At 40.6% G+C, this 19,507-nt stretch overlaps 1 protein-coding gene and 1 long non-coding RNA gene across 6 annotated transcripts in view; one reads left to right on the top strand and one right to left on the bottom strand.

Moving 5' to 3' along the window:
• PCED1B (PC-esterase domain containing 1B) overlaps positions 1-19,507 on the top strand; it is a 61,444-nt gene that overhangs the window by 14,450 nt on the left and 27,487 nt on the right. For both annotated transcript variants that reach the window (XM_072798215.1, XM_072798217.1), the window contains exon 3: positions 8,769-11,225. The gene's annotated coding sequence lies outside the window, so the exon portion shown is untranslated. The remainder of the gene's footprint in view (positions 1-8,768; positions 11,226-19,507) is intronic.
• The window catches only part of LOC140617208 (uncharacterized), a 61,825-nt gene that overhangs the window by 23,015 nt on the left and 19,303 nt on the right, over positions 1-19,507 (bottom strand). The window lies entirely within an intron of this gene.

The raw sequence follows: 19,507 nt of genomic DNA, 5'->3' as shown, positions 1-19,507 counted from the left end.
TCTATGTATAAGAAATAATAAGCTGGACTGACTTAGGTTATACTCGGGCATGCCCTTATACTTGGTTATTGATTAATCATGGAAGTCAACTAGCTTGATGTTATATGATGCTTTCTCCTGAAATATATATTTCCAATTTATTTTACATATAGTTTCAGGGAGTTGGGTCCTGGCTAGTGAAGGTATTTTCCATTGTATTTCTCTTAATTATGGGCAATAAGAGAGAAAAACCATGTATAGTAGAAAGAACATTGAATCTTTAAATCCTTTTAAATCTAGAACTATTTTCACCTCTTCAGTCTAAGCTATCTCCTCTACAGGAAAAAAAAATGTTTTAAGTAAAGCAGCTCCATTTTTTCCAGTGCTGAACAGAGGACGGAACATCATTACCAACCAATCACAACCCTTCTGCAATCTTAGTCCTGTCAAGGAACATCCTGTAATTCCCCACTCCCCCCTTCAAAATCAGAACTGAATCCAAGATCAGTGCAGAACTGGGGAGCTAATAATAGTCCACTCCCACTGATAACAGAAAGGCTGAGGTCTTCACAAACCTTTTCAAAGAACAGTTTGATGTAACTTTAAAGTCACAAATGGAAAAAAAATAAATAAATAAAGTCACAAATGGTTCTGCGTCTCCAAGCCATCATTTTGCAGAGGGCTGAGCTCAGAAATCTGAAAACTGAAAAGAGCCAGTGAAGCCTGAAGCTAGCTCATAAAAGAGCAGCTGAAATGGCCGATAGCTTGGGAGGCGCTCCTGGTGAGGAGATGCTAGAATCAAAAATATTGTTCTGAGCTGGCCGGGTAATGGAGTGCATCTAGAGGAATTCGAAGATGCGTGGCAGCGAGGCAATGCAAGCAATAGACCGAAATGCTGAGAGAGCTAAACTTATAATAATAGTGCATTGAGTGCTTGATGTGCATTATCCTTTTGAAGCCGTCCAATAATTCAGAAGGCAGAGATTATTGCTATTATTCCCACTGCACAGTTGAGGAAAACTGAGGTTTTCCTAACTTGCACAAGGCCCATAGCTAATAATGGAAGAACTGGGCTGTGAACCCAAGCTGACTCCAGAGTCCTCAGATCTTAATTGCTACACCATATATATAGCCTTAAGAGCAGAAATAGCCAGCTGTCCATAAGATATAAATAAATGAGGACATATAAACAAACAAGAATTCAAAACTCATCACCCCAAAGATTGTAAATGGAATAGAATGTCTTATTGAGATGGATGGGGTTCAGGTCTGCCTGAAAGCTAAAAGGGAAATAACTAAAATGGCTTAGCAGGGGTCTCTTTTTTTTCTGGTAATTATTGAAAGATGATTTTTACTTATTATACCATTTGGAGAACACAGGTGACAGGAGGAAAATTAACACTTTGATTAAATAACGTAACTGATATCCCGGGAATGTTAAATACCTAATTAGAGAGTGAACTTTTGTCAATTAGGGAAAACTGGAGTACCTACAATTCAGGTACTTTAACATTATAATGTCAGGTAAGTGTTCTAGTCTGGGTGATTCTGTATGGGTAAAGAGGTAGGCAGAAAGCACGTAGAAAATTTTGGAACTATCTCTGCTATGTCTGAGGGTGGAATTCCCAAATATATTCTACCTTAATGCCTTAGAGAAAAGAGCCTTAAAGAAATTGGCATAAATCTTTTTGACATCTAAGATGATGATATGTGCTTGTGTTTCCTGTGATAAAGTTAATTTGTATGTTGGGGACCCACAAAATGGAGGCCACCCTAGTGCCCAGCTCATGTCACAGATCTAAACATAAGTCAGCCTGCATTTACGGGAAATACTTGTCAAGGGAACTGAACACACACCAATTACAGTCCTCCAGTCTAGCTTTTGATACCTTACTTATCCTAGAAAATAGGGCCTGCTAGCTTTCCAAAGAAATCCCCGACCTCCTGGACAAGAAGCAGGTGTGTGCCAGTAAACAACTGAGGGGAAGGAGGTTTGATTTATTATTTTCAGATTCCCAGGATGGAATTACTCCCACCATGTCGGATTTCAAGCTACCAAGGTGACATCAAGCCACCTCCTAGAAATTTAACCATCTGCTTCCACAAGCCAGTACCAGAGACTCTAGCACATCATCGGTTTTAGATCTTCAAGGCAAGTTTTAGATCTTCCAGCCAACATTCTTCTTGACATAGACTTTTGGATTTCACAAGCAAAAATAAAAAATTTTGAAAATTCAAGGAAGAATAAACTAAAACCGCTTCCTCCCCCTTATCCCCCTCTCTCCTTCCTTCCCTTCTTTGACAAGGACTAAAAAAGTCCTTGTCATACAAGACATTCATCATTTCATACAAGAAAGGATGTTTTAATAACAGAGTGAAAGCAACATAATTTTGGAATAAAGAATAGCCCTTTAAATTTAATGAATCTAGATCTATGGAAATTTTATTACCTTATTTTTCTAATTTTGTTATTATAAACTAGTGGAATTTGGGGATGTCCATTAGAATATTTTTGGCTACAAGTGACAAAAAAAAAAAAAAACTGGCAGTGGCTTAAATACCTCAGGTCATTCTCTTGCGTATCAAGAGGTCTAATGGTTAGTAGTTGCTGGCAGTAATTCAACTGCGCTGTGATACTGTCAGATACCTTCCCTCACTCCTGCTCCTCTTCCCATCATCTTCAGCCTACTTCTGTTTTCTCATGCTTGTAACCTCATAGTCATTAGATGGCTTCTGTACTTCCAGGAAGGCAAAAGGAAAAGTGCACAAGGCCTTGTTGGAGGTTGAATTTTGTCCCCCCAAAAAGGTATGTTGAGGTACCTATAAATGTGACCCTATTTTGGAAATAGTCTTTGCAAATATAATTGGTTAATATGAGGTCATACTGCATCAGGGCAGGCTCTGGACTGGTATCCTTTGAAGAAGAGAAAACAGACACAGAGGGTAGGACCCCTTGAGAAGGCACAGAGGAGACACAGAGGGAAAATGGCCACATGAAGACGGAGGCTGAAATTGGAGCGATACAGCTGGCCAGCCGAGCAACATCGAGGACTGCTGGCAACCATCAGAGGGAAAGAAGAGGCAAAGGATTCTTCCTTAGAGCTTTCAGAGGGAACAACACCTTGATGTCAGACGTTAACCTCAGAACTGTGAGGGAATAATTTATGTTGTTTCAGGGGCCCCAGTTTGTGGTACGTTATGGAAACTAACACGAGCCTCTCCATTGAAAAGCCTATTCTTGGGAAGTACCCAGATTTCCCTGTAGAGCCCATTGGTGAGAACTGGGTCAGATACCCAAACTTAGAAAAATTAAGGGCCAAGAAGAGGACATTTCCATGACCTGTCCTGATTCATCCTTGAGCCTGGGTAGGGCATACTCTCCGTGATCCAGGGATCTCTCCCCACCATCTGAACACACTGGAAGAAGGGGAAATGGCCTCGTGGAGGCAATGGCCAGTGACTGTTATTCATGAAGATAGATTGTTTTTGCTGCTTTCTGGGCAACACGTTAAAAATGCTGCCTGATAGAACAGTGCTTGAGATTCACCCCAGAACAGATCTTCACATTCTCCAGAAGGACTCAGAGATTTAGGTGAAGATCCAGGTTGGTGGTTCCCGTGTAAGAATTTAGAAAAATGAGGGTATCTGAGAGATAGTATTCACAGGAAGAGACCACGTGATCTCATCTAAAACCAGGAGAGAAGTCATGGAAGCAGCCAGTGCCTGTTGATAGATGAATGGATAGAGATGGTATGTGTGTACAATGGAATATTATCTAGCCATAAAAAGGAAGGAAATCTTGCCATTTGCAATGACATGGATGGAGCTGGAATATAATGCTAAGTGAAATAAGCCAGTCAGAGAAAGACAAACACTATATGACTGCATTCATATGTGGAATTTAAGAAACAAAATAAATGATCATGATGGGGGAAGAGAGAGAGAGAGAGAGAGAGAGAGAAATCAAGAAACAGACTCAACTATAGAGGACAAACTGGTGGTTACCAGAGGGGAGATGGGTGGGGAGATGGGGGAAATAGGTGATGGGAATTAAGGAGGGCACTTGTGATGAGCACAGGGCAATGTATGGAAGTGCTGAATCACCAAATTGTATGCCTGAAACTAATATTACACTGTACATTAACTAACTGGAATTAAAATTAAAAACTTAATTTAAAGAAGTTTTACTTAGCTAATAATAGCTAAAGTATCATTTCAGATGAAGTAACAACCTTTGCAAGACTACTTGCAAAAATGGAGGTGGGAGGATGTCAAATATCCATTCAGTATGATCCAGCGTTCCTTAGCTAAAAATCCAGGGAAGAAAACAGCAAAATGTTAATAGTGATTACCCGCAGGTAGTGAGATTTTTTTTTGATGGCTTAGAGGTTTCCCTTTGATTTTTCTTTTTCAAATTTTCTACAATGAGCATGGACAATAATGACGATGATAGCGAACAGTTATTAAATGAACACGTGCTAAGAACGTTACTTGGATTTCTTTTTCTTTTAGTTTTCACAAGTCTTTGCAGTAGGCACTATCGTTCTCCCCATTGCACAGATGAGAAGACTGAGGCACGGAGACATCACTCAAAAAAGAAAGTGTGAGAGAGAGAGAGAGAGAGAAAACCAAGAGAGAGATGGCAAATTTAGAGGAAATGTAGTGTCAGAAAACTGGAAATCGGTGAAACGATCTAGTGCTGATGAAAATCCTCCATCCTAAAAAAAGTAAAAAAAAAAAAAAAAGAAAGAAAGAAGGAAAATCCTCCATCCTTACTCCAAGGGAATTGTCACCCTAGTTTAACTATAGGCAGCAACACATAGTAAGACATGCATTTTGAATCTTCACTCAGTTACAGGCCTAAATAGTTGAACCTGGCACCAAATAGTAAATGTATCAGTGTTGTTCAACCTATTTTTTTTAATAGCTAAGACAGAGACTAAACATGCTCAAGGATTTAGCTCTAAAGACCAGAGGTGACAAGGCGAGTAGCTGCCCAAGCATCCCATCTGCTAGGCAACTCTGGCTCTGCACATTCTGGAATTCCTCTCCAACATTATAAAGTCATCGAATGCCTATCTGGGCACTACATTGTCTGGAGGCCAAGTCTTGTAAAGACTGTTAACTTGCACTGGAATCTTCCTAGATGTGCCAGTCAAAGCCCGTTCTGCTGCATCCTCTACTGGGACCTATCCTTTATCCCACCGGCTCCGAGAGTAGGGTTTTTACTGGCCCAGTGATCTAACTGCCTTTTCCTGACTGCACCAGTTCTTTGACCGTGGGTGCTTTATTCTCAGTTTGCTCAGCCCAGGAGCACCTCCTCTTCCTTGGGGTCCCCTCTGCTCCCCAGACATACATCTGTCATAGCCCCGAGGCCCACTGTGGCATTTATTACCTGTCTGTCTCACGTTACTAAGGACTTTGGAGGCCGCAGCCATGCCTTCCTTACCTTTATATTCCCAGCATCTGACACAGTTGAGGGCCTATTAAATATTGGATGAATAAATAATTGAAGGCCAACCCCAAGGGAGGCGGATCACCTCATCCATGCCTCAGCTAAAGCACGGTGGCTTTCTGCAGCCATAACCTCAGGTGTACAGAAGCCAGACAAGGGAAAGAGTCCAGGAAGGGTGTGGGCCACACCGTGGAAAAGCACGAGACCTACCAGGAGCCATGGGCCCAGCATCCTTGGAAGTGGTCTGACTTATTTCTGCAAAAGTCAATGCTGAGAGGTTGTGATCTGTTTCTAAGGTGCGACTTCTGCTCTCCTGAGAAATTGAAAGGAACCTGAGCGGTGTCTTAGGATGTTTCAAGGCCACACTACTTCTCAGGGCTAAGCACTTCCTTTTTTGAATGCCCATGTGAACACTAGCAGTCGGAAGGCCGGGAGGGCAGAGCCTTGCAGCTGTGTGGCGTGGAAGCTCAGGTCATCCAAGTAGAGATGCCACACAGGGGGCCTGTGGCCACAGGGCTCTGCTGTGGTGACACAGTGGCCAGAGGACCCAAGGGCTCTGGCTGCAAGTGAAGAGAAGTCCAGAGACTGTTGGAAACATGCTCGTTTTCCATGTTTAGGGTTTAGGTTTAGGGTTTCCCCCTAAAACCAGACTTGCTGCTGGTACATGAACTATTTCCAGCCCGATTTACACAATTGCTGGACTCAGGAGTCCCAGAGTCCTGTTGCTTCTTACCTCGAAGTGCCCCCGCGTGGCATTTTGCCCTGTTTTCCTTTCTGCCATTTGTGAGGTCACCATGAACTTCCTGTCCATGTTTCCTCACACCCCAAGTGTGCAGGGGGGGGGGCCCTCCACCTGTGTTGAGACCACCTACCGTTTCTCCTGATTCACCTGGCTGTGCTACTTCTTCATTTCTTGTACCTTATGTTCTGATCATGTTTATTTTCTTCCACTTTATTGTTCACATCATTGGTTTCCTACCTGGAAGTGAACCGAAGAAGCCCCCTCTGCAGAAGAGATGCGTTGTGTTTTCAGACCTTGAGAGGACTGCCGTGGCCCCGTGGGGGGCCTTTTGTGAACCGGAGAAAGACATTCCTTCTGGGCAGATGCAGCCCCACACCAGGGTACAGGCTTAGTGAGCAGGGGGCAGAGTGATCTCAGGACCCACTCCAGTGTGCACTCTGGTGCCATGAACAACCTGCCCAACCGGAAGGCACAGTCCTGCTCAGAAGAGTCCGTAATCTTGCTTAAATAAATGGTGACAGTGACCGTTTTTTCTCATAATGAAAATATTCTTCAAAGGCCATTCGGCGGATGAGTGGCCTTGAACACACATTTATTTCTTCAAGCTTTCAGAACGTACAGGTCCTTAAACATTAACTCAAGGCTGCACGGTGGCTTTCTGCAGCCCTAACATCAAGTGCAAGCACCATGGACTTAGTTGCTAAGCCGTCTCTTCTCGGTGCTATATTGCCATCACGCATATTGTCTTCATCTCAGCAGACAATTGATGGGCGGAGATGATGAGCCAGACATTTTAATCCGTGTTCTCTTGTGTCTCTCCAGCTTGGCATTTTCGCTTCAACTAGCCTTATGACGAAGTGAGCGTCCTTGAAATTTCCAACCAGAAAGCTCCTGAGGTGTTTGGCAAGCCCTTGGCATAGCTTTGCCGCTGCTCCAGGCCTGGGAGCCACAGAAGAGAGCCCTTGGGTTGGCTCCTCCAGCCCCACCTGGCACTTGTCGTGGCCACTGGGCACCCTGCTCCCCGCCCACATGCCCGCTTCATGACCATGTGCTCGGAAACCCGCTTGAAGTGCACAGACTAGTTCAGTACCATTTGAGAGACTCTCCAGGTATAGACTCCGCACGGAAAAAAACATGATAAGGCTTTATTCACATAGTATTTTGTCCTTTGGAAAATATTTTCCTATGCATTAGTTGAAGTGGTCGGGAGCTGGAATTATCATCCAAAAAAGCAGAAATGCATAAACTCAGACTACTTTCTTTCAAGCTGTCAGTCCCAGCCCACCCTTTTTTTTTTTTTTTTTTTAAAGATCTTATTTATTTATTCATGAGAGACACAGAGAGAGAGAGGCAGAGACACAGGCAGAGGGAGAAGCAGGCTCCATGCAGGAAGCCTGATGCGGAACTCGATCCTGGGACTCCAGGATCATGCCCTGGGCCGAAGGCAGGTGATAAACCACTGAGCCACCCAGGGATCCCCCCCAGTCCGCCCTTTTCTATGGCTCAGGTTGGTTCATAAAAGGCACAAGTGACAGCCCCGCCCCATGTGGCCTCATTTCAGTCTCCAAAATGGGTGCAGGTCTCACCCCGGTTTGTCTGTTCTGACCCACTTCTTCTGGGCCTGGAACTCACACCTGTGACCTCTGCACCTTCACTCTGACTCCCACCCTCCCCACAGGCTGAAGGTGCACTGCTTCCTCTCAATTCCCTTTGTACTAGAAACCTTTAGATCGATGCCAGTTTCCAAGGGAAACCTTCTTTACCCGCAGCCACCTAAATCCTGAGTCTGGGACGCATGAGTCATTCACACAGAATCTTTATCTTTTGGAAACAACAGTAATATTAACTAATGCTTATTCCTGTCTGTAGGCCAGGCATGGCACTCTGTGCTCCCATTTGATCTCACAACAAACACGGAAGGGTGCTACTAAGAGTAACAAGTGAGGAAGCTAGGCTAAATTTATGCCACTTTTATCAAAAAGACCTAGCTGGCCTCACAGCCATGTGCTGTCTGTTTTCAGGCTTGTTTCACCTCTCTATCTTCTGACAGCTTCACAATTCCGTATATTTCACTAAATCCATCTTCAGAGACGCACAGTTTTTGCTTAAATTCCCCAGGTTTCTCCCAAATTCCGTAGCCCAGCATTAACCATTCAACAACCTACCAGATCTCAGAGGGTCGCTGCCCCCAAATCCTCAGCTTGAGCTTCCCCAGACAAACCAGCATTGCTCACAGCCCAAGGCATTCCCTTTACTCTCACCCCAGGCAAAGTGGAGGAAAGCACATTTTCATTACAACCCAAAAGAAGAAACATTCACCCCAGGCCTGCAGCTCTCCACACAAGACTTGGAAATATTCATCAGCTAATCTTTGCCCTAAGCCACAGGTTTTCAGCCCTGGATGCATGTTCTAATCATAGGGAGCTCCCCTAAAGCTTGGATGCTTGGGCTCTCAGACTCAGGGTAACTGCTGCGGGATCTCTCTAGGTGGGTCCTGGCGGTAGCTGGTTTTCACTAGTTCCAGGTGATTGTGATGAGAACCCCTACTTGCCCTTCTTTTTATTAAGCCATATTCATTACCGTTTTCTACAGCTGACTCAGAACCATCCAGAGGCTACTTGGACCACCTAGCCCTGGCCAAAGAGATGGCTGTTCCTTCTCCATACCTCCTCATTACCTCCCGACCAACAGAACATCATCAATTTATGTTGTCTCCTCTGTGTGACTCTCTCCAATCTATCCCCAAATCACCGTGGAATATCCACACGTTGTTCTAGAACTACTGTTTTCTCATTGCATATAGATTTGCTCTACTTAAACGAACTGGTAACTATCTCGAAGACGTAGGCTATACTTTTTCTTCTTTGCCTCTTTCCGTGGTTCCGCAAATAGCTTCTAAACCACCACGGACAGTAAATGGATGCTGATTTTAAGAAAACCTATTCTTTTTGCTTTCATTTCCCTTTGTAATGAAAGTCGATTAAATAGACTGCAGAGAACAGGGTGTTTAGAGGCTGAAATAAGAGAAGTATGTAGCCTGGAAAAAACCTGAAGATGTCCAGTAAGCAAAAGTGAATCTATAAATACCGCAGAATGATGACCTGTTCAAGGGGGTAATTCTTCTAGCTATGAACTCACCGAAATGTTAAATGATCTCATTCAAAACTTCCCTTTGGGACAAGTTGCTGGAGTCCCCACCTTACCCAAAAGGCTCCAACACTCTCTTTAGAATCTCCAGTAGAAGAATTTGAATTGGATGAGGCCACAGGTCTACGTTCATGTTGGGGCATAAAATTGGTAGCCTGTATCCTAGTCTAGGCCCTGCTATGAACTAGCTGTGACCTTGATATGTCATTGAGGCCATCAGAGCTCACAGACTCCCAGAGTCTCTACAGTAATAATGTTAATAAAAATAGCTAACCCCGATGGAGTACTTGCAGCGTACCAGGTCCTGTGCTGAGCATTTTTCATGCATTATTTCACTTAGTCCTCACAACCGCTCCTGGAGATAGGTACTAGCATTATCCCCAATTGAGGAAACTGAAGCTCACAGAGATTAATTTGTTCAGAATCATGGGGAAATGCATTTTGGTGAAACCATATTCAGTCAACCCGAGCTCAAATGCCCTTTTTCCTCACATGTGCAGCAGAGTGCATGATTCTGCACTCCTCGAACACTTCACGTGCACTGATATTTCAGTGCTTCTTCCCTTTGGTGTGTGTGGATTGTACCCCCAGCACCCTGAGAGTGCTTTGAACGCCTGGCTTGGCAATTAGAGACAATAAATGCGCCAATTTAGCGGTATAAACTCTTTAGTCCTCACAACATATCTGTACGTGGAACTATTCTTGCTTTTACAGATAAAGGCTCTGAGAGGCTAAGTAATGGCTCAACTTGGCATAGAAAATAAAAAAGCAGAGTCAGGTGTTGTATCCAGGGGTTAGAAGGTCCCTATTCTGTACTGGCATCACCATCCATTCAGTTGTCCAAGCCAATCCAGATACCCCTGTTAAATGAGCCAAACTAGGAGGCCATTCGATTGAAACAGCTCTGATGCCATGGCAGCCTAGGTAGGCAAACCATAACCTAAGCCCAGATTACAAAATTGAAATTAAGGATAGTTGATCACAATGGGCCAGCTGGGCTTTAAGCCAGAGCCCATCAGTGACATGTTCCCTTGGCTTCTACCTTTTTACTATAAGTAAAATCTCTATGGGAACTCCTGTTGGCAGAGTCCCCTTAACCACTTCTGATTTGACACCACCCCATGAGAACTGAGTTTTGCTCAAATAAACTCTTAACATTTTGGATGCTTCAGTTTATCTTTTAACACCAGGGAAATGTCCTCTGCAATTCTTCCTCGGCTGTGATTCTTGGGCTCTTCTCTACTCCATTCACCGTGTGGTTCATCATTTTGTCCCCCCCCCCACTGTAATTCAGATTCCTGCCTCCACTTACCCAGATTACCATGACAGCTTGGAGGAGAAGACTGGCTGACCTCCAAAACAAAAAGATATAAAGAATTGGGAATGACTTTGATAAACTCTAAGCATTTCTTATTGTCTCTCTTAGAGACAAAGACACTTCCACACCCTCGGTCCTGAATCGCTTAAATCATGATTTACTGGGAAGTTAGAGTTGTATTTTCACCCACTGACATAAATTTTGGTATGAGGATCAGCACACTGCTCTAGTCCTATAAATCATAGGAGGCAGCCGGATAGTCTCCAGGATTCTAATCTCGTTTGCCCATCGCATTTCACCAGTTTATGTCATTGCCATTTAGGACCTAATTGTGATAACTGCACTTGTTTTCTGGAGTTGTGGTTGCTTTTAACCCATTTCATTGCTTGAGTTCCTACAAGGCTGGAGCCTTGTATTGCTCCACAGGTGGAATTCCTGGTGTCCTGCCTGCCTACCATTGAATAAATGCCACAAGGAGGTGCTTTGCCTGTGCTTTGCCACCCAGAAGGGGGACACTTGGTCACGCTGCCCTGAGACGTCCCTGCAGTGCTGACAGCTTGCCCTTTGCTGCCATCATCCCTCAGGTAACCTTCTCACATGGCCCTGAAACAGATCTGTCTCCCCGCTGCCTGCCTCATCTCAGAGGTGGGTCCCCTTCCAAGCATGAGAACAAGTTCAGATCCGTAAATGTCCCATTGATATCTACTTATTGCAAACACAAGAGAAACTTCTTCAGAGCAAAAGTCGTTGGTCATTCTTGGCAGACTGCTCAGACTGTTGCAACAATGAAGCTTCTCCGAATATTATGGTCTCCTGCTCTTCTGGGAACCGTGGAACAAAGTAGTCTAGTTAATATTCTCAGATGACCTGCCAGGAAGGAAGGTCACACTGGTAGGAGTTCCATACGCTATTTAAAGAACAGATGTTCCTTAGATGGGGGAGCAGGAATAGATGGCCAGGGTTTTAATGAGGCAGGGAAAGGTGTGATGTGGCAATATGAGATAGTGAATGAAACTGTGCTCTTCAAAAATAACACTGGCCATTTATTCTGTTTTGTAATTCCATTTAAACTTATTGTCTTCATTTTGAGTACTGTGAATTATTTATTAGCCTTATGTATTTCACTTGTTAAATGAAGAAATTTGTTCTTATGTGAAAGGAAAAGAAGCCTGCTTTCGTCTTTTGGAATTAGTGTTTAGGAATATTTCTAAAAGTTGGAGCTGTCTCAAGGGAGTAAATGAGGGTCATGAGGAGAGGACACGATCTCTCTCCATATTCATTATGTTTACATTTCTTTTTTTTCTTAAGATTTTATTTATTTATTCCTGAGAGAGAGAGAGAGAGAGAGAGGGAGAGGGAGAGATAGGCAGAGGGAGAAGCACACCTCGCACAGGGAGCCCCATGAGGGACTCAGTCCCTAACTTGGGATAACACCCTGAGCCAAAGGCAGATGCTTAACCACTGATCCACCCAGGTGCCCTTATTACATTTCAATTCCATCTAATAATTGATGACTGTAAAGCTATTCCTTCTCCCTCTACCTACCCTTCTTCCTCCTCTGATTGTCCAAATTCATTTAGAAGCGGCAAATCCCAAAAGACTACATGGTGGTAGATGGAGGAGGGGTGAGCATTATTCTCTAGAAGGTGTAGTTGCCATAAGTAACATGGTGCAGGGAGAGTCAAAAACAAGGTGGCTCAGAGCAGCCCAGTCCAGTTTCATAACAGACACGAGGCAAGTCAGGAAGATCTAAGAAAATCTTACCTGAGTCCATCAGAGATATCTCCTCTACTTTTTCTATTCTCCACTTCCTCACCTTCCATTCTATTTTTTTTGTGTGTGTGTAGTTAAATATTTATTTTTTCACTCTATTATGCCCATGCAAATAGCATTCATAACTTAATATTGAGTGCACAGTGATTATTAAATTTTCTTACCATTTTCTTTTTTCCTGTAAGTAATAATTGCCATTAAAAAATATTGCTGTTTTCTTTGTCTCCATTACAATTCTTCCCACACCTTCCAAGATTCTATTAGACCAGTTTTCCACAAGATCTGTCAAACTAGGAAATGTGTCAATTCTGATTCCAAATTAATAAATTATTTTAGGGGTGCCTGGGTGGCTCAGTCAGTTAAGCATCTGATTCCTGGTTTCAGCTCAAGGCTGCGATCTCAGGGTTTGAGATTGAGCCCCACAGGAGGCTCTATGCTTGAGACTCTCTCCCTCTGCTCCTCCCCTGTCTCTACCATGCACTCTCTCTCTCTCTCAAATAAATAAATTAATATTAAAAATAAAATGAATTATTTTAGATTTATGAAGGCTATGACATATAGTTCTGTTATGAAATTTGAAAATATTGCCATTTTTGAAATAGAATATTTATGAGTGTCCTTTTAAAAAAATAGGCAAACCATAAAAAATATAGGTAAACCATATCATCTTTCAGTGGGAGCACTTTACTAGGAGTCAGTAGAGTTCAGGGATTAAGTTTCTGGCATTAGAGCACCTGTCTTCAAATCCTGGCTCTGCTCACCTAAAACAAGATGCTGACCTATTTGCTCCTCAGTTTTCTTTCTTTCTTTCTTTCTCTTTCTTTCTTTCTTTCTTTCTTTCTTTCTTTCTTTCTTTCTTTCTTTCTTTCTTTCTTCTTTCTTTCTTTCTTTCTTTCTTTTTTTTTATTTTTAAATTTATTTATTCATGAGAGACACAGAGAGAGAGGTAGAGACACAGGCAGAGGGAGAAGCAGGCTCTATGCAGGGAGCCTGGTGTGGGACTCGATCCCCGGACCCCAGGATCATGTCCTGAGCTGAAGGCAGACACTTAACTGCTGAGCTACCCAGGTGTCCCTGTTTTCTCAGTTTTCTCATCCATAAAATGGAAATAATAGTACCTACCATCAGGACTGCTTGAAGTTGAACTTCAATAATACTTGTAAATCACTTTATAAGATGCTTGACACATAGTAAATTGTCAGAAAATGTGAGGTATTGTTTAGCATAATAACACAGGAAGAAATAGTCAAAAATAAAAGATTTTATGTAAACCTTATGTAAGAAAAAATATGAACACTCAATTAAATGGAAGATAATAAGCCGGGGCACCAGTTTAAATATATTTAAAAATATATATTTACAGTGGGGCACCTGGGTGGCTCAGTGGTTGAGCATCTGCCTTTGGCTCAGGTCCTGATACTGGCATGTCGGGATTGAGTCCCACATCAGGCTCCCTGCAGGGAGCCTTCTTCTCCCTGCCTGTCTCTCTATCTCTCATGAATAACTAAAGTCTTAAAAAAAAAAAATTTACAGCTTGTATGACAGAACAAAAGGTTAAATTGTATTTATTTCATTAGTATTTTTTATTTTTTATTTTTTTTTTTAGATTTTACTTATTTACTTGACAGAGTGAGAGAGAGAGTGCACAAGCAGGGGGAATGGCAGGCAGAGGGAGAGGGAGAAGCAGAGTCTCCTCGGAGCAGGGAGCCAATGCAGCATTTGATCCCAGGATCCTGGGTTCAGGGCCCAGTAGAGCTCAGGGATTAAGTTTCTGGCATTAGAGCATCTGTTTTCAAATCCTGGCTCTGCTGAAGGCATACACTTAACCACCTGAGCCACCCAGGCACTCAAAAGGTTAACATTTAATATATCATAGGCCTTAGATAAAGTAGAAAAACAAGCAAAGGTACATGCCTTGGTAGTTTATTAAAGAAATAAAACTGGCTATATGGAAATATATCTGCCCTCACTTGTAATAGAATTACATATTAAAATGTAATCACATACAAAAAATGAGAGAAAAAATTACTAATATCAGAAATGAAATAAGGGCCATTGCTATGGATCTCATGGACTTTAAAAGAATAACAAATGAAAATTATGAATAACTCTGTGCCCACAAATATAATTCAGGTGAAATAGACTATTTCTTTGAAAGACACAATCTATGAAAACATACCAAGGAGAAATAGACAGTCTTACTAGGCCCATATCCATTAAAGAAATTGAATCAGTAATTAATAATCTTTCAAAACAGAAAGTACCAGGCCTGGATGGGTTCAATGGTGAATTCTAGTAGACATTTAAGGAAGAAATGATATCAATTCTTTACAGTCTCTTCCAGAAATAGAAGCTGAGGAAATACCTCCTAACTCATTCTATGAATTCACTGTTACCTAGTAGCAAAACCAGACAAAAATATTAAAGAAAGAAAACTACAGACCAATGTATCTCATAAACGTAGATGTAAAATGCCTCAACAGAATATTAGCAAATCAAATTTAACAATATATAAAATGAATTACACACCATGACAAGATGGGTTTTATTCCAGGTATGTGAGGCTGCTTCAACGTTTGAAAGCAATTAATGTAACTCATCACATCAATAACCAATAAAAAGAAATTATATAATATCAATAAATGCATAAAATCATTTGAAAAAAATCCAACACCAATTCATGATACAAACAAACAAACAAACAAAAAACACCTTACCAAACTAGGAATAGAGGGAAATAGAGAACTTCCTCAACTTGATAAAGAATATATGCAAGACACACAAAAAGATGCTCAACCTCATTACTCATAATTAGGGAAATGCAAATCAAATCTACAATGAGATATCACCTCACACTTGTCAGAATCAAAACAAATCAAACACCACAACAAGTGTTGGCGAGGATGTAGAGAAAAAGGAATCCCCGTGCACTGTTGGTGGAAATGCAAACTGGTTTGGCCACTCTGGAAAACTGTATAGAGATTCCTCAAAAAGTTGAAAATAGAGGCGCCTGGGTGGTTCAGTCAGTTAAGTGTCTGCCTTTGGCTCAGGTCATGATTCCAGGATCCTGGGATCAAACCCCACATCGGGCTCCCTGTTCCCCTGTGAGCCTGCTTCTCCCCCTTCCTCTGCCTGCTGCTACCCTTGCTTGTGCTCTCCCTCCCTCCACCCTGTCAAATAAATAAATAAATAAATAAATAAATAAATAAATAAAATCTTTTAAAAAAAGTTAAAAACAGAACTGCCATATGATCCAGTAATTCCACTACTGAATATTTACCCAAACAAAAGGAAAGCACTAATTCAAAAAGATACATGCACCCCTATGTTTATTGCAGCATTATTTACAATAACCAAATTATGGATGCAGCCCAAGTGTCAATTGACAGATGAATGGATAAAGAAGATGTGGTAAATATATATATATATATATATATATATAATATATATATATATATATATAATGGAATATTACTCGGCCATAAAAAAGAATGAAATCTTGCCATTTGTAACAACATAGATAGATCGAGAGGGTATAATGCTCAGTGAAAGAAATCAGTCAGAGAAAGACAAAGAGCATATGATTTCACTCATATGTAAATTTAAGAAACAAAACAAATGAACAAAGAAAAAAGACATAAACAAAAAACAGATTCTTAACTATAAAGGACAAACATAGTTACCAGATGGGAGGTGGAAAGGAGGATAGGGGAAATAGGTGAAAGGGATTAAGAGTACACGATGAGCACTGAGTAATGCATGCGACTATTGAATCACTACATTGGACATCTGAAACTAATATAATACTGTATAATCATTATACTGGAATTTAAATAAATAAATAAATAAATAAATAAATAAATAAATAAATAAATACTAACTACAAAATATCTGCATCTAACATCCTACATAATGGAAACTAGATGCTTTCTCCCTAAAATTAGAAATAAGGCAAGAGTATGTCCTCTCATCACTTCTTTTCAATACTGTACTGGAAGTCCTAAGTTATGCAGTTATAATTTTTTATAAAGGAAGTAAATGGTATACAGACTAAGAAGGAAGAAATAAGCTGTCTTTGCTTACAAACAGCATGACACTTCGTGTAGAAAAATCCCAAAGAATCAACAACAATGACAACACAACCCTGTGACTATAGCAAGTGATGATAGCAAGGTCACAAGATACAAGTTAATACACTTAAGTAATGGCTTTTCTATATAGAAGCAATGAACAATTGGAGTTTGACATTTAAAACCAAACATCATTTATGTTAACACCAAAAAATCCTTAATTAGAGATGTAAAAAAGATCTATATGATGAAAACTATAAAACTCTGATGAAAGATATCAAAGATTTAAATAAATGGAGAGGTATTCATGGATAAGAAGACTCAATATTGTCAAGATACCACTTCTTTCCAATTTGATCAGCAGGTCAACTCTGTCCTAACAAAAATCCTAGCAAGTTATTTTTTGGCTATTGATAAATTTATTCTAAAGTTTATATGGAAAGGGAAAAACACCCAGAATAGCCAACTTAATATTTTTAAAAAAAGAACAAATTCAGAGAACTGACACTATCTTTAAATTTTTCTATAAAGCTGTAGTGATGTGGTATTGGAGAAAAAATACAGATCAATGGCACAAAATAAGGAGCCCAGAAATAGACCCATATCAACTTATCTTTCACAGAGGAGCAAAGGCAATTCAGTGAAGTAAGGATAGTATTCTCAATAAATATTTCAGGAAGAAAGTTACATCCACAGGCAAAAAGAAAAAGAAAGAATTGATATAGAACTTACGCCTTTCACAAAAATTCACTGAAAATGGATTGCAGACCTAAATGCAAAATACAAAACTATAAAACTCTTAGAAGATAAAATAGGAGAAAATCTAGGTGACTTTGTATTTGGCAATACGTTTTTAGATTCAACATCAAAAGCATAATCCATGAAAGAAAAATTGGTAAGTGGGGCCTCATTAAAATTTAAAAATTTCTGCTCTACAAAAGACATCATTAAGAGAAGGAAAAAAACAATCCACAGACTAGGAGAAAATATCTTTTAAAAAAGATTTTATTTATTTATTTATTTATTTATTTATTTGAGAGAGAGAAAGGGTGGGGAGGTACAGAGGGGAAGGGAGAGGGACAGAGAATCTCAAGCAGACTCCCCATTGTGTGCAGAGGCCATCCTGGAGCTGGATCTCATGACACTGAGATTATGACCTGAGCTGAAAGCAACAGTCAGACGCCCCTAGGAAAAATTGTTTATAAACCGTATAATTGATTAAATTCTTATATACAAAATGTACAAAGAACTCTCAAAACTCAATAGTAAGAAAACCACCTAATTTTTAAAGTAGGCAAAAGATGTGAACGCTACCAAAGAAGATATAAATGAGAAATAAGCATGTGAAAAGATGTTCAATATCATATGTCATTGGGGAATTACAAACAAAACAAAAATGGCACACCTCTTAGAATGGCCAACGTCCAAAACAATGACAACACCAAATGCTGACGAAGATGGGGAGCAACGGGAGCTCATCAGTGCTGGTGAGAATGCAAAATAGCACAGCCTCTTCAAAGTTTCTTACAAAGCTAAGATTTCTACCAAGTCTCTATTTTTTTTTTTTTTTTTTGGTTTTTGAACTTTAAATGCATGCTGCTAAGTGAAAGAAGCCAGTAAGAAAAGGCTACCTACTATACGACTCCAACTATATGACACTCTGGAAAAGGCAAACTATAGAGACAATAGAAAAATCAGTGGTTGCCAAGGTTCCTGGGGGAAAGGAGGATGAGTAGGTGAAGCAGGCAGGATTTTTAGGGTAATAAAATTATTCCGTATGATACTCTAATAGTGGATACATGATATGGTGATACATGATGACTTGTGACACCAGGAAACAGGGTGGATACAAACATACATTTGTCCAAACTCACAGAATGTACAACAGAGTGAACCCTGATGTAAACAGAGAACTTTAGTTAAAATGAGATATCAAGATTGGTTCATCATACACAATATTTGTGTAACAAATATACCCTAATGTAAAATTTAATAGGGGAAACTTTGGGGGTCGGGGTGAGGAGAGTGTATATGGGAATCTGTACTTCCTACTCAATTTTTCTTTCTTTATTTTTTTTAAGATTTTATTTATTTATTCATAGAGATGCAGAGAGAGAGAGAGAAAGAGAGAGAGGCAGAGACAAAGGCAGAGGGAGAAGCAGGCTCCACACAGAGAGCCTGAAGTGGGACTCGATCCAGGGTCTCCAGGATCACGCCCCAGACTGCAGGCGGCGCTAAACCGCTGCACCACCGGGGCTGCCCTCAATTTTTCTATAAACATAAAACTACTCTAAAAATAGTCGATTAATATATATTTTATACATCATTATATATAATGATATAACATGTTTTACTTATGACATTTTAAAATTATTTTTATATTACAATAGTGAGGATGAATATTACTGTTAGGATGAAATTTACTCTCCACTCAAATACAGTATACATTTACACTTATGTATTTATATATATAATTGTGTGTATGTATTTACTTTATTATTTTAAGATTTTATTTATTTATGTGAAAGAGTGCACACAAGAGTGGGGGGAGGGGCAGAGCAAGAGGGAGAGAGAAACAAGCAGACTCCACGCTGAGCCTGGAGCCCCTAGGCAGGGCTCAATATCACAACTCATGAGGTCATGACCTGAACCAAAACCAAGAGTCAGATGCTCAACCAACTGAGCCACCCAGGCGCCCCTGTGTGTACCTACTTTAAAATTTCTATTTGCTTCTCAGTGCCCTCTACAAAAAAATCCTTATTGACTCCTATGCTTGTAGAACCTACTGCACTACTTAGTGCATAGCAGATACCCAATAAATATTTGCTAACTCAATGTTTGTTGAATGATAGTCGAATATTGAACGCACTAAAGTGCGTCATCATGTAGCACAGACATATTTCTCCTTCTTATTTATAAGGTCTTAATAACAGGGGTTTCCAAAGGCCTTGATCAGGACACAATGTGCCTATAGCATTCTCCTGGTATGTCAGATAAATAACTCTGATCTCAGTCCAGCTTGT

The sequence above is a fragment of the Canis lupus genome, chromosome 25 (genome assembly GCF_048164855.1).
Source record: "Canis lupus baileyi chromosome 25, mCanLup2.hap1, whole genome shotgun sequence".
NCBI classification, from domain to species: Eukaryota; Metazoa; Chordata; class Mammalia; order Carnivora; family Canidae; genus Canis; species Canis lupus.
This window is presented reverse-complemented; position numbering and strand designations above follow the sequence as displayed.